The sequence below is a fragment of the Lissotriton helveticus genome, chromosome 11 (genome assembly GCF_964261635.1).
Source record: "Lissotriton helveticus chromosome 11, aLisHel1.1, whole genome shotgun sequence".
NCBI classification, from domain to species: Eukaryota; Metazoa; Chordata; class Amphibia; order Caudata; family Salamandridae; genus Lissotriton; species Lissotriton helveticus.
The window spans coordinates 347376058-347391239 of record NC_136072.1 but is presented as its reverse complement, the minus strand read 5'-3'; positions in this window follow the sequence as shown (position 1 = coordinate 347391239).

The following is a 15182-nucleotide window of genomic DNA, read 5'->3' as shown; positions in this document are numbered from 1 at the left end:
TGAAGTTGAGACTTTTATGCTCAAACTTCGGTTCATACAAATGTGAAAGTCTAAATAAAGTCCTAATTTATTTCTTCTTGCCATCTCATCTTTTCATTGGGCATCCTGTCTACCCTGCAACTCATATCATTACCAAGATAAATGTATCCTACTCCTTGTTAGACAACAGAGTGGCTCTCGTGTCAGACAACTTCTTCCTTTACCTTCATGATGTCAGCTGCTACGCAACAGAGTGGCCCTCTAGAAAGAAAGCATCTTGCTTTAGCTTTATGATGTCAGACTGCTAGGCAACAGAATGGCACGTCATGTCAGACAACTTCTTGCTCTATCTTTGTGATGCCAGAGACCCCTGGGTCAATTGCCATTGTGGAAGCTGACCACACTGGAGGATGAGATATCAGAAGTTACGCAGTAGCTTACTATCTGTATTCATGACTGCCAGCCACATAGGAGGGGGAATGGTAAAGGAATCTGAACCAGTCAAAGCACTGTGTCCTTTTTGAAAGTGGGATGGAGGTACAAAAGACAGATTATCCTTAACAACAATCCATCTTGAGTATCAGAGACCAACATACAGAGTGCAGTAGAAGAGGTTAGATGACCTTCATTCTGTGATAATGTTACACTATTTTTCATAAGTGAGATGGTGCATTTCACCCTTAAAGGCATCAATTTCTTGGAATGGAACATTGCTAGCACCAGGATCTAAAGCAGGTTTTAGTAGAGTTTCAGTCAGTCAGTCTTTTATTAACTATTATGACCAACATAATGTGATCCATATTACTTCCATCTTGACAGAAATTATATTCAGGCAAAGGCTCCCAATATAAAGTAGTGAGGACATTCCGATGCTATTAACATCTTTTTAATGACTAAAAGAATGATTGGGAGTTTTACTTCCCACATAAATTGTTAAAATGATGCAGTATGCCAGAAGACTTCCTTCTTTTTCTTTTACTTTAGTCTCTGCAATTCAGAGAAATTCTGCTGTGAAACACTGCCACTGCTGGACATTCAGTATAATCTGCAGATGGAAAAGTCCACTGTTAGTACATTTATTATAAGCAATAAAAAAAGTGTTGATTTTTATAAAGCGTAACCAAGTCAATGATATGGAGTCTGTTTTATTGTGAAAATAAACAGCTCAATAAAAAAATTAAATCTCAATTTGTGTTTATAACCTCCCATACTTCACTGTATTCCCTTGACTTGTCTGCTAACACTCTCTAAACAATTGTAGCACGTACATTGGGATATAGATCTTTAGTGGCAGTGCACCCTTCTCCCTTCCTTTGTTTTAGGATATGGTACACCAATAGCAATTAAGCCAGCTGATAAGATGAGAGAGGAAGGGTTATGTTACAGTTAACGGGAATAATAGAAACTATGAATAGCATCATTTCCAACTTCTCATTAGCCAAGTCCTACCAGTTCAGCAACAGTGAAGTTGAGACTCTTATGATCAAACTTCGGTTCATACTAATGTGCAAGTCTAGATAAAGTCCTAATTTCTTTCTTCTTGCCATCTCATCTTTTCGTTGGGCATCCTGTCTACCCTGCAACTCATATCATTACCAAGATAATTGTATCCTACTCCTTGTTAGGCAACAGAGTGGCTCTCGTGTCAGACAACATCTTCCTTTACCTTCATGATGTCAGCTGCTACGCAACAGAGTGGCCCTCTAGAAAGAAATCATCTTGCTTTAGCTTTATAATGTCAGACTGCTAGGCAACAGAATGGCACGTCATGTCAGACAACTTCTTGCTTTATCTTTGTGATGCCAGAGACCCCTGGACCAATTGTCCTTGTGGAAGCTGACCACACAGGAGGGTGAGATTTCAGAAGTTATGCAGTAGCTTACTATCTGTATTCATGACTGCTAGCCACGTAGAAGGGGGAATGGTAAAGGAATCTGAACCAGTCAAAGCACTGTGTCCTTTTTGAAAGTGGGAGGGAGGTACAAAATACAGATTATCCTTAACAACAATCCATCTTGAGTATCAGAGACCAACATACAGAGTGCAGGAGAAGAGGTTAGATGAGCTTCATTCTGTGAGAATGTAACACTATTTTTCATAAGTGAGATGGTGCATTTCAGCCTTAAAGGCATCAATTCCCTTGAATGGAACATTGCTAGCACCAGGATCTAAAGCAGGTTTTAGTAGAGTTTCAGTCAGTCAGTCTTTTATTAACTATCATGACCAACATAATGTGATCCATATTACTTCCATCTTGACAGAAATTATATTCAGGCAAAGGCTCCCACTATAAAGTAGTGAGGACATTCTGATGCTATTAACATTTTTTTAATGACTAAAAGAATGATTGGGAGTTTTACTTACCACATAAATTGGTAAAATTATGCAGTATGCCAGAAGACTTCCTTTTTTTTTTTTTACTTCAGTCTCTGCAATTCAGAGAAACTCTGCTGTGAAACACTGCCACTGCTGGACATTCAGTATAATCTGCAGATGGAAAAGTCCACTGGTAGTACATTTAGTATAAGCAATAAAAAAGTGTTGATTTTTATAAAGGGTAACCAAATCAATGATATGGAGTCTGTTTTATTGTGAAAATAAACAGCTCAATAAAGAAATTAAATCTCAATTTGTGTTTATAACTTCCCATACTTCACTGTATTCCCTTGCCTTGTCTGCTAACACTCTCTAAACAATTGTAGCACGTACATTGGGAGATAGATCTTTTTGCCAGCCAAGTGGCAGTGCACCCTTCTCCCTTCCTTTGTTTTAGGATATGGTACACCAATAGCAATTAAGCCAGCTGATAAGATGGGAGAGGAAGGGTTATGTTACAGTTAACGGGAATAATAGAAACTATGAATAGCATCGTTTCCAACTTCTCATTAGCCAAGTCCTACCAGTTTAGCAACAGTGAAGTTGAGACTCTTATGCTCAAACTTCGGTTCATACTAATGTGCAAGTCTAAATAAAGTCCTAATTTCTTTCTTCTTGCCATCTCATCTTTTCGTTGGGCATCCTGTCTATCCTGCAACTCATATCATTACCAAGATAAATGTATCCTACTCCTTGTTAGGCAACAGAGTGGCTCTCGTGTCAGACAACATCTTCCTTTACCTTCATGATGTCAGCTGCTACGCAACAGAGTGGACCTCTAGAAAGAAAGCATCTTGCTTTAGCTTTATGATGTCAGACTGCTAGGCAACAGAATGGCACGTCATGTCAGACAACTTCTTGCTTTATATTTGTGATGCCAGAGACCCCTGGACCAATTGTCCTTGTGGAAGCTGACCACACAGGAGGATGAGATTTCAGAAGTTATGCAGTAGCTTACTCACTGTATTCATGACTGCTAGCCACATAGGAGGGGGAATGGTAAAGGAATCTGAACCAGTCAAAGCACTGTGTCCTTTTTAAAAGTGGGATGGAGGTACTGAGGTAACGGGTTTTTAGGAACCCGTTTGGTGCCAGGGGATAACACCCGAAGACCTCTGAGTTCTCCCTGTTCCGGACCACAGAAACACGGAGTCATCTAGTCGCAGTCAGAGATCAAGTTTTATTGGTAGCTACCAAGTAACAGGTGTCCTAGAAGCACGACAAACACGGGTCATGTGTTCTCAGGAGACTGTTCCTTTTTACAGAACCAGCCTTCTCCTTATATACAGAAATAATAGCTGCAAGCAAGAATTCTTGAGTTTATGATATGGCTATACACATATTTCTACAATAATACAAAAGAGCGAAGTCATGTAGGCAAGCCCGTATTTTAGATGTCCAAGTCGTGATAGATTACCTAGCCAGGCCCGGAACTCCCATCAGATATCGGTGAAACCCCAATAAAAGAAGGCACCTCCTAGTCATAAAACTGGCCAAAAACAGGGAGCGTGGACAGGTGTGTATGTGTGTAGAAAACATGATCTGTACGCGGTGAATGGTTTGTGGTATGTTGTGCATTGATGGTATCGTGTTTGGCCACTGGGCGAGGAGCTGCCCAAACAGGTTCAGCTGGAGGCGATTTAGTCAGTTGGGACAGGTCAGGAGGGGAGTCAGGGAAGGTGGACGTGTCCTTTTAGATCAAGCTCGACCTTTAATTGACTTATCATGAGGGCAAGACACAAGATGGATACCGTTTACAAAATGGAGTCTGAGGGGTCGGGACAGAAACTACGATTCAGGGGTGTTAGCATGTCTCGATCATGATGCAAATGCATAGGAATGATGCCCTAATCATTATCGGTTCGTCGACACCAAATTCGTCATGGTACGTTGATGTTTCGGGACACGGGTATTGGACCTCGATACCGGGACAACAGTAGGGTCCAGAATTTTCAGAACCACAGACCCTCCTTTTGCCCTCATATAAGGCAATAATTCATGTTAATCCGAGTCTAAATCTGTATGAAGGAATTCGTGGAGATGCTGCTGTAGCGTCATTCTGTTGCTCAGTTCGTCCCTTGACACAGGCTTCCGTACACATGAGGTAGCACAGAGGCCACATAGTGCAGGAGCGCACTGTACACACAGGCAGAACATAAACAGAAGTGCTAAGATTATCCCAATGAAGATCAGTGTTTTCCATCCCCAGGTAGCGATCAGTTCCCAGAACCACCCTAGTAAGGACCAGTCCCCTTTTTCTTCGTGAAGGGAACCAGATATCTCGTGTAGCTTAGAGATGGCCTGGTACACTGTCGGTGCGTTATCAGGGATGAAAATGCAACAACTGGATTGGATCACTCGACACACACCACCACGATCGGCGAGTATGATATCTAGGGCAACTCGGTTCTGAAGGGTCATAAGTCGATCCGACTGAAGTTCGGTCGTCAAATTGCCAAGGGCTCCGGCCGTTGTAATCACGGCGGATTCAACTATCCTCGATAACTGGCGAATATTCCTGCTGTTCACCATAGGCCCCCAAAATGGCAGAAAACCCTTTGCGAAGTCAGCGAATTCCTGACCCGCGGTGTCGTCTTTACTCACGACCCCTCTAGCTGTCCTTGTCCGATGGTAATCTGCTCGGACCGTGTAGGTGGGAGGCAGCAGAAATGAGATAGAACATGTACCTGTGAAGTCAGGGGGCAACCAGGTGTAGGCTTGGTCATGGCAGACGAAATACGTGCCTTTGGCTGCTAATAGTATAGGGGAAGTTCGGGAAGCGAACACATAGGTTTCCGTGCAAATACTCTTTCCTAATTGTGCTTTGGGATCCCTGCCGATACCTTGTAAACATAAGTGACCTCGGTTGGGTACTATTCAAACTGGGCGGGATTTCTTTGCTGACTGGCTCTTACTCAGGTAAACCCCATATTTAGTTACGTTCCAACGAGTGTACGGAGTGAGTTCATCTTTGGGAATCGTAAGATAGGTGTCGAACTCTCTACTCATATTTCTTATCCCTGCTACTAGTGCCTTGTTACTGGAATCACTTTCAGTAGAACGGGTCGGGTATGGTTCTAGGGCGAATAGGAACATGGTCTGGAAAGCCCACGGAGAACCATAATAACTGAATGGCAGGATGAAGTATGGGATACCCTTATCAGTCGTGTGCGGCATGAGTCCACATACCCAACAGTTCGATGTGTTCATTATGGACTGGTGTTGGTGTAGAAGTTGAATGAATGAGTTATTTACAAATTCGAGTCTTCTGGCAGACTCGTGTTCAGGTAGAGGGTGAAAGTAGTGTGGAGAGATAGTAGGAGGAGGCGGTGGCCGGGTGTCATTTGAAAAAGTAACTTGGAATACGAATAGAGTATAACCAGTCAAAAACATTGTTATGCTACACAACATTAAAATACACGTTATCAAAAACCTTCTTTTGGCCAGTACAGTGCATAATTGTCTTTCAATGTTCGTGAGTCTGGTAGGTCTCTTTACCCTAGGAAACTCCATCCTCTAGTTGCTGCCCGCGGTGGAAGGTTGGTTCTGCCAGGGAGTGCGCTCTGTTCAGTCCGGGGTAACTCCCTTGGACCAACCAGAACCGTTGACCTAGACGTCCCCAGTTGCACTCCCCAGACTTCAACCGCGACCCTAGCAGCAGAACCGGATGGCGGTTCGAAAATCAAAAATGAGCAAGTTTCCTGAGAGTGAGAGAGCTGAAAAAATCAAAAAATAGTTCTTGGGGGAAGGGAAATCACATTAATTTGCTTTTTTTATTTTTTATTAGTCTCTTTGTCTTGACCTTAGATTATATTGTTGTTTCCCAGGTACGGTGTGGTCTTCAAAAAATGTCTCAGGTTCGGTAGTGTCCAACTGCATTGACGGTGGCACAAGTCCTTGTAAAATATGATCACTCTCCTTTTCGGTACTAGTTTCTTTTAAACGTGCATCGCTGAAAGGGATGAAGCGAGGTATGGATTCTGTCTCGGAGTCGGCAATTCCTTCGTTGACCCACCGGTCATATGGAAGGGGCAGAGGGACCCGTTTACAATGGGTCCCGTGCACCCAGTTCTTTTTGCCTTCGACCCGAAGAGCTGATCTCGTGGAAAGAAGTACCAGGTACGGTCCGGTCCACCTCGGCTGTCCGTTGTTTGTGCGCTGGAAATTCCGCACCAAGACCCACGTGCCGGGTTCGATGGAGTGACCTGGATCGTCAGAGGCTGGCGGAGAGGAACTGTGAACCTGTTGGTGTAAAACACGCAATTTAGTTGTTAATTCGCACAAATAGTCAAGCAGTACGGGGTGCTCTATTTCGCTGAGTTTCTTTGGCCTTGGCACGCCCCAGACGTTGGCTGCGCGGCCAAACACTATCTCATGGGACAAGGGCTTTGGCAGTTGACAAGGCAGTATTGTCCTTAAGGGGGTATGCTTCCACCCACCTGGAGAAAGCGCAAACAACAACGAGCACATACTTCAGATTGTTGCATCTCTCCATGTGAATGAAATCGAGCTGCAAAACCTCGAACGGATACGTTGGAGGTGCAAAATGACCAGCTGGAGTTGGGGTTCCCCTACCGGGATTGTACTTCAAACACACCATACAGTTTCTGACCACATTCTCTGCATATTTCGGGATATTGCTATTTTGCCATACTGGGGCCAATACTTTACAGATTCCTCTCGAACTGATGTGCGCAAATCCATGAGCCATTGTTACTACTGCAAGTACATAGGCGTTAGGTAATAGCCATCGCTGGTGTTCTGACAATTCGACCCAACAACCATTCGCATCTAACCTACCCTTACTTTCTCTCCATTCATTCACCTCTTTCTCAGTTGCCTCGGCTTGTATAGATTTCACGCTTTTGATGGTGTCCTCACACATTCCCACATCAGTAATCCATCTAGCGGGACCTACAACATACATCCGACTCATTGTGTTCCTTGCAGTCTCTTTCGCAACCTCGTCTGCAAATGCAATCCCGCGGCCAACATCATCCTGAATCTTTTTGTGTGCACTGCATTTTACAATTGCAACTTGTAGTGGCAAGGTCAGTGACTCGAGGAGTTCATTAACTAACTGACCATGTTGTATCTTTGCACCATGTGACGTAAGAAACCCACGTTCACGCCACAATCTCCCAAAACTGTGAGCCACACCAAAGGCGTATTGGCTGTCAGTGTACACATTCACTTACTTTCCTTTCGCTAACACACATGCTCTGGTAAGCGCAATTAGCTCTGCAGCTTGTGCAGAATTATGGGAAATGCGCGCAGTCTCTATAATGGTGTGTAATGTCGTTACGGCATATGCTGCAGTCGTATCACCATTCGGCAGCTTGAAACATGAACCATCAACCCATAAAGTATCGTTGCATTCAGGAAGGGGAGTGTCCTGTAAGTCTACTCTCCCTTTTGTCTCTTCTTCTGTCCTAAAACAGCAGTCATGGTTATCAATCTTGTCTGTTTCTGTCGGAATGGGTAATAACGTTGCGGGATTCAGTGCATCGCACCTCTTTATGTGGATGTGACTTGCTAGCAGTGTAAGTTCGTAGCTGGATAGTCGAGCGCTAGTAAGGTGTTGTGTCTTCGTCCTGTTTAGTAAAATGTCTACTGCATGCGGAACCATAATGATCAGAGTATTGTTCATGACTAATCCAGCGGATTGTCGGATGCAGACAGCTGCTGCGGCGGTAGCCCTCAGACAACTTGGTAGGGCTTTAGCCACAGGGTCTAGAGTTGCCGAAAAATACGCGCATGGGCGCTGTCTGTCCCCAAAATGTTGTGTTAAAACTGATAATGCACAACCTTCCTTCTCATGGACATATAATGTAAAAGGCTTACTGTAGTTGGGGTTTCCCAACACAGGAGCCGAACCTAATGCATCACGCAACTCGTGGAAACTCGTCTGGCAATCTTCAGACCAAGGCATAGGATTTGGCGTGTCTTTGCAGAGTAGTGCCAGCAAGGGTTTAGCTAGTAGTGAGAAATTCGGTATCCATTGTCTACAGTACGATGTAATGCCCAAGAAGGCTCGAACCTCTCTCTGTGTCCTTGGGGCACTCAGTTCTGCAATTGCCTGTATTCTTTCTGGTGTCAGTCTCCTTCCCTCCTTTGACAAGATGTGACCTAAGTAGGTTACTTCTTGTCGGCAAAATTGTAGTTTGGAAAGAGAGACTTTGTGCTTCATGTCACATAAGTTACGTAATAATGATAACGTAGCTTTCTTGCAAATCTCTTCAGTGTCTGCAGCGATCAGTAGATCGTCTACGTACTGAATCAGAGTTGAACCATTCGGTAGAATAATCGTGTCTAGTTGTGTTTTCAGGGCCTGACTGAATATTGATGGGCTTTCGCAGTAGCCTTGAGGAGCGCACTTGAAGCGGAAGCTTCGTCCTCCTAAATTGAATCCAAAAATATCTCTACTCTCCTCGGCAATCGGGATGCTGAAGAAAGCGTTCTTCAGGTCGATCACTGAGAACCAATTTGCTGAAGCTGGAACCATCGTCAATAAAGCAGTAATGTCGGGGACAACTGGAAACTGTGGGATAACTATCTTGTTTACTTCTCTGAGGTCGATCACGAACCTGTACACAGGCTGTTGTAAAGGATCTGTACGCTTTAAGACGGGCAGAACTGGACTGTTACAAACATTTCCTGTTGTTTCTTCGATGACGTCTTTATCAATCAGGTCATAAACAATCGTCAATAATGCATTTTCGCATTCGCTAGATATTTTGTATTGGGGAATACGTGGCAACCTAACGTTGGCTTTCAATGTTATGACATACGGTGCTATCTCCAAACGACCTACATCATTAGAGCCATTAGCCTTAAGTATATCAGGAAGTGATGACAATTCAGTCGGAATATTGTCCTTTGACAAATACATTGGAGAAATGACTTTCTTACCTAAAGTAAGTTGTACTCACAAGGGGGAACAGTACAAAGTCGCATATAATCTTTTTAGCAAATCCAAACCTAACAAATTTTCACCGCAACCTGTTGTAAGAATGAGGGGTGCTTCTAATTGGCACGGGCCAATAGAAAGAGATATAGGACTGGAGATCGGGTTTCTAACAGGGGCGCCAGAGAAACCTACTGAAACATTCATTTCGCCAGACAAAGGTGCGCCAGGAAGTTTCGAGTGCATGATAGAACTTTTTGTAGCACCAGTATCCAGCAGAAATGGCTCTGACACTCCTGACGTAATTACCTTGACATAAGGTCCATTCTGATCTACTGGAACTGAAATAACTCCCTCTCTTTGTCCATGGCTGTCCTAGCAATCGTTACCCTCATTTTCGTGTTCGGTGTAATAGTCATCAGCATAGTACTGAGCTGACCTGGACGACGCATTATTCTGTTGGTCAAAGCTGTTCATCGAATTCTGAGGCGGAAAAGAAGTTGTATTCTGGGTGAAATTTCCACGGCCCCTACCTCTAGGGGCATGTTGAACACCTCGTCCCCTTACACCTGAAGCACTGCTCAAACGTCGCGCAAGATCCGGACAATTACCTTTAAAGTGACCCACTTCCTTGCAATACGCACATTGACTCGGGCCATAAGCAATACGCTGATGGGAAAACTCGTTTCCTTGCGCGTTTCTCGAATACTGCTGTTGTTGTTGATAATTGGGCTGACTAGTCGTACGAGGCGGATAGGCTTGCTGGAGAAGAACTTTAGTTTTTAAATCTTTTGTCTTTTTGTCGACTTTATCTAGCTCATCTTTGCGCCTATTTTCATAGTACTGGGCTGTAGCTAAAATTTGCGCTGACGTAGAGACAGCCCAAGCACTCTCTGAATCTTTTAGTTTATTACACAGTTCAGGCATTAAATTATGTACGAATTTGTCTACAAACAATCTTTGACCACCCTCGGTAGCCATATCCTGACCACTATGATCGGTGAAAGTCTCCTCAAATCTTGTGAAAAAGTCAGACATATTCTCATCTTTCTTCTGCTTGCACGCATATAGCTTGTCCCAGTTTACGCGTACTTCAGGCATTATCGTCTTCATGTACGCGATAATTCTACCGGGAAGTTCAGCTATTAACGGCTCAGGTTTAGAACCACCAATTTGTCTAGCATCTATAGCGGCAATGTTCGCCCATGAGTCACCTAGTTCCTGGTCATGGTTCGTATGACGTATTTTGCTCCATAGAGGATGTGGAACAACGTTCCCAAACAACATGTCGATATCCGCTAAATTCATTATACATGAGCTTGCAGTTTGTGATAACTCCTTATAATACCCAGTCGGGTTTTTACGAGGATCAGGCAGTGTCTGCTTGAGTGCTAAGACATCGGATCTTTTCCAGGGGACATGTACCCATACATGCTGGAAATGAGGCAGAATTGGTGGATTCGCATTCGCATCACCTTCCCTCCAAACCGGAGGAACCTCTCTCATGGGGTACTGTCTCGCTCTTTTCCCACCTGGTGCATCGTCTTCGTGACATGATCTAGAGACGTTTCCCTTACTCCTATAAGAGAGCAATAACTCTATCGCTTTCTCAACCTCTGCACCTATAATCATACCTTCATAGAACTTAAAGCGTGTACGCCATAGTTCGTTCATTGTGTATTTGGGATCATTTGTCTTCACATCTTCGCCCAGATATACACACATTTCTTCGAATACGTATCTCTGAGTGGGTGCATTCCATTGACGGAAAACTTCCATAACAGACTGAACATCATATCTAACAGTATCCGTAATCCATTTACGGGCTAGTTCATTCAGCACTTTTCTTTCCTCGTAATCAGGCAGTTGACTACGTAACTGTCTATCTTCTGTTTTAGGGGTCGTTTTAGGCGACCCGAAGAAAGGTGAAAGCAGACCAGTGACGGTACCTGTCACTCTTTGTCTAATAGAAGGAGAACCTTGCGGAGGAGCAAGTGCATCGGAAAAAACAGGCTGAGGCAAAGAAGAAGTAGAGGCGAAAGCAGAGGAAGTTGAAGTAGTAGCAGACGTAGTATCATAGACAATAGCTGGAGCTGTAGGCAAAGTCGTAGAAGTAGATGGAGTAGGTAGCAAAGATGGCGGCCCTTGAGAGGGCTGCGCCGGAGAAGTAGAAACCAGCTGAAGTGGAGCTGCCGTTCGTGCAAGAGCTGGGTTACGTGCGCCGGGGCGCGGTATAGTAAAATGCTTTGGAGGTGCGGTAGCGTCTAACGCATACGGTGGAGGTGAGCTTAATAAGTGGGACATTAATGGATCTTTCTCGGATCTCTCCTCTTGACCTTGTCCCTTATTTGGTAACATCGGGTAGCTTTTATCTACTGCTAGTTTCTTGCTCCTAAGTATTTGTTCGCTTTCTTGCTCTTCCTCGTTATCCCTGTATGCAACGGCAGCTTGCACCATTGACATACCTCTTTTATTCTTTTTTGCTAATTTTATTTCTTTCTGTTTGGCTTCTTTGCGCCATAAGCGGAAAGAGTCAAACATCGCCGGCCGGGCTTTTCTCTTAAATAATTTGACCTCTAGGTTATCTAATATTTCTGAGTCGAAACTACCATATTGGGGCCATTTTAAAACACCATCCTTGCGGGTGTATTTTATCCACACTTCATTATATGTGATAGGACCTACGCCGTGCTTTACATAGAGCTCATATGTTGGAGTTCCAATCGGAGGAACCGGACAGGAATCCTCTAATCGGGAGTCCTTGCTATAACCAAGACAAAACAAGTTTCCAAGTCTGCTAAAACCAGGCATCTTTGCTCACTAGTCTAGCTTCAAACTTCAAAGGATTATCTGTTACGATATTTCTCGTGAATACACAAGTCCTTCGGCTTTGGGGCTTGCAAGTACCAAATCAAAGCGTATCTCAAGGATACCAAAAACTAAGGACAAACTAAGCACTGGGAGACGCTCCACTTATACTTAACTGAAGTATTTGAAGATCGGTGACGTCGCTAGAAGACTCGTCTATCGTTTCGCTCTACCAAGGATCACTGGGTCCAAAACAAGGCGATAGTCAGGGCAGCAGTCCTTCGTAGCCGTCGGGACGCGGGGAACCTCGCAGCAAAGACCTTCGGAACCACGTCGACATACAGGGGTCGCTGAAGTGGCTGGCCGTCCTCTGGAATTTTCACACGAAGCTCCTCACGAACATCTGGCTTGGACCGTCGCCGCTTGATACCGCCCCGAGTTGGGCGCCAACTGAGGTAACGGGTTTTTAGGAACCCGTTTGGTGCCAGGGGATAACACCCGAAGACCTCTGAGTTCTCCCTGTTCCGGACCACAGAAACACGGAGTCTTCTAGTCGCAGTCAGAGATCAAGTTTTATTGGTAGCTACCAAGTAACAGGTGTCCTAGAAGCACGACAAACACGGGTCATGTGTTCTCAGGAGACTGTTCCTTTTTACAGAACCAGCCTTCTCCTTATATACAGAAATAATAGCTGCAAGCAAGAATTCTTGAGTTTATGATATGGCTATACACATATTTCTACAATAATACAAAAGAGCGAAGTCATGTAGGCAAGCCCGTATTTTAGATGTCCAAGTCGTGATAGATTACCTAGCCAGGCCCGGAACTCCCATCAGATATCGGTGAAACCCCAATAAAAGAAGGCACCTCCTAGTCATAAAACTGGCCATAAACAGGGAGCGTGGACAGGTGTGTATGTGTGTAGAAAACATGATCTGTACGCGGTGAATGGTTTGTGGTATGTTGTGCATTGATGCTATCGTGTTTGGCCACTGGGCGAGGAGCTGCCCAAACAGGTTCAGCTGGAGGCGATGGAGTCAGTTGGGACAGGTCAGGAGGAGAGTCAGGGAAGGTGGACGTGTCCTTTTAGATCAAGCTCGACCTTTAATTGACTTATCATGAGGGCAAGACACAAGATGGATACCGTTTACAAAATGGAGTCTGAGGGGTCGGGACGGAAACTACGATTCACGGGTGTTAGCATGTCTCGATCATGACGCAAATGCATAGGAATGATGCCCTAATCATTATCGGTTCGTCGACACCAAATTCGTCATGGTACGTTGATGTTTCGGGACACGGGTATTGGACCTCGATACCGGGACAACAGTAGGGTCCAGAATTTTCAAAACCACAGTACAAAGACAGATTATCCTTAACAATAATCCATCTTGAGTATCAGAGACCAACATACAGAGTGCAGGAGAAGAGGTTAGATGAGCTTCATTCTGTGAGAATGTAACACTATTTTTCATAAGTGAGATGGTGCATTTCAGCCTCAAAGGCATCAATTTCCTCGAATGGAACATTGCTAGCACCAGGATCTAAAGCAGGTTTTAGTAGAGTTTGAGTCAGTCAGTCTTTTATTAACTATCATGACCAACATAATGTGATCCATATTACTTCCATCTTGACAGAAATTATATTCAGGCACAGGCTCCCACTATAAAGTAGTGAGGACATTCCGATGCTATTAACATCTTTTTAATGACTAAAAGAATGATTGGGAGTTTTACTTACCACATAAATTGGTAAAATGATGCAGTATGCCAGAAGACTTCCTTTTTCTTTTTTTTCTTCAGTCTCGGCAATTCAGAGAAACTCTGCTGTGAAACACTGCCACTGCTGGACATTCAGTATAATCTGCAGATGAAAAAGTCCACTGTTAGTACATTTAGTATAAGCAATAAAAAAAGTGTTGATTTTTATAAAGCGTAACCAAATCAATGATATGGAGTCTGTTTTATTGTGAAAATCAACAGCTCAATTAAAAAATAAAATCTCAATTTGGGTTTATAACCTCCCATACTTCTCTGCATTCCCTTGCCTCATTTGCTAACACTCTCTAAACAATTGTAGCACGTACTTTGGGATATAGATCTTTTTGCCAGCCAAGTGGCAGAGCACCCTTCTCACTTCCTTTGTTTTAGGATATGGTACACCAGTAGCAATTAAGGCAGCGGATAAGTTGAGAGAGGAAGGGTTATGCTACAGTTAACTGGAAAAATAGAAACTATCAGCCTGATTCATCAAGCCGAAATCGGCTCGCAAAGGGCCAGATTCTGAGAATCTGGCCCTTTGCGAGCGCTATTTTTGCATTTGGGATTCATCATCCCAAATGCAAAAATCGGTAATAGCGATTTCGCTATTTTGTGAGGAATTACATTTAAGGAATCTCTATTTGAGATTCCTTAAATGCAATTCATCATCCATTTAAAAATTGCGAATTCGCAATTTCGACCCGCTATTTACCGCGAGGTCAAACCTCGTGGTAAATAGCAAAAGCTTAGAAAAAATCTTTGAAAAGCATTTTTCTAAGTTGCATGTTGCACACACACATGTCCTTTGGACATGTGTGTGCGCAACACCTGTTTCAATTTGCATTTAAGGGGTGCTACAGGGTGTCCTTTGGACACCCCTGGCACCCTTTAAATCGCTATCTTATTTGCGATTAGCAAATTGCTAATCGCAAATAAGGAATACTCCCCATTCATTCCTATGGGTCTTTTGGCCCATAGGAATGAATGGGGAGTTATTCCTTATGTGCGATTAGCAATTTGCTAATCGCAAATAAAGAACATGAAGGAATCGCAATATTTTTTGCAATTCCTACATGAATACTGTTTTGCAAGTCCTTAATAGCGATTCCTTATGATTCGCTATTAGGGGCTCGCAAAACGGGAGATTGATGAATCAGGCTGTATGAATAGCATCATTTCCATCTTATCTTTAGCCAAATCCTACCAGTTCAGCAAAGGTGAAGTTGAGATTCTTATGCTCAAACTTCGGTTCATACAAATGTGCAAGTCTAAATAAAGTCCTAATTTATTTCTTCTTGCCATCTCATCTTTTCATTGGGCATCCTGTCTACCCTGCAACTCATATCATTATC